The sequence below is a fragment of the Ictidomys tridecemlineatus genome, chromosome X (assembly GCF_052094955.1).
Source record: "Ictidomys tridecemlineatus isolate mIctTri1 chromosome X, mIctTri1.hap1, whole genome shotgun sequence".
NCBI classification, from domain to species: domain Eukaryota; kingdom Metazoa; phylum Chordata; class Mammalia; order Rodentia; family Sciuridae; genus Ictidomys; species Ictidomys tridecemlineatus.
This window is the reverse complement of record NC_135493.1, coordinates 99070668-99071367: the sequence shown is the minus strand read 5'-3', so window position 1 is coordinate 99071367 and position 700 is coordinate 99070668.

Here is a 700-nt window from a genome sequence, read left to right as displayed (position 1 = left end):
CCATCAGGAAAACTTTTGGGCATACATACAAATGAATTCTATTGCATGTCTAATTTAAACTGCTTTCCAATATGCTTGCCATTTATGCACACCAAAGGGTGATGAGTTTTTATTTTAATTTATGATTTTTTTCATATACATAAAAGCACATGTATGTACATGTGCACAAGAACATGCACTGAATTTTTTGTTTCTTTAATTAAAATAGAAAGCAGGCATGCCTGCTTTAATACTGTGCAAATGCTGAAAACTATACAAGAACAAAAAACACTGTCAAATCCTTTTGCTACTCTCATTTCTAATTGTGTGATTATAGAGTAGGAAAAATGATAGTCTACACTGCATCTCCTTTCTGAGCATTTTAAAACAGAAAGTTTAAAGAAGACATTTAATAATATTCCTCACTTTTATCAATGATTGTTCATATAATTCAGGTGCTGAATACAGTAGGGATCTTGGGTAAGAATTCAAAATTTAAAAAAATTCTAAATCCTGTTTTGGAGACTAGGAGTATAGCTGTGGTAGAGTGCTTGCCTAGCACGTGTGAGGCCTTGGGTTTGATCTCTAGCACTTAAAAAAATTGTCTCATATGCTGGGTTTTCTAAATATGTTTTAAAGAAAAAAAATGAACTGAAGACATGTAATTTAGAAGTGCTGTCTAAATGGTTTACACAGCAGAGAAGACACAAACCAAACCACA